The sequence below is a fragment of the Nanorana parkeri genome, unplaced genomic scaffold (assembly GCF_000935625.1).
Source record: "Nanorana parkeri isolate BGI_ZX_2015 unplaced genomic scaffold, ASM93562v1 scaffold1327, whole genome shotgun sequence".
NCBI classification, from domain to species: Eukaryota; Metazoa; Chordata; class Amphibia; order Anura; family Dicroglossidae; genus Nanorana; species Nanorana parkeri.
Window position 1 is genome coordinate 263,323 of NW_017307595.1, and position 257 is coordinate 263,579.

The window sequence follows — 257 nt, forward strand, 5'->3', positions numbered from 1 at the left end:
TATATATATGTTGATGTCATCAAGAACTCCCAATGTCACCCTAATCCTATAACAGGAAAGTTGTGTGGTTAAAGCTGCCATTGATTTCTTTATACAGACTGCTGGTTGCAGCTACTCAGAACACTTGTGGCTCCCAGGTGGATAAACACACGCATGTGCGGCCCTCTGTGGCCATGCAAATGAGCCCTAATACCTCATTAAATTTATTTTTTAATGCAAGCAGTGTAAGTACCTAAATTTGACCTGGTAGCAGCTTC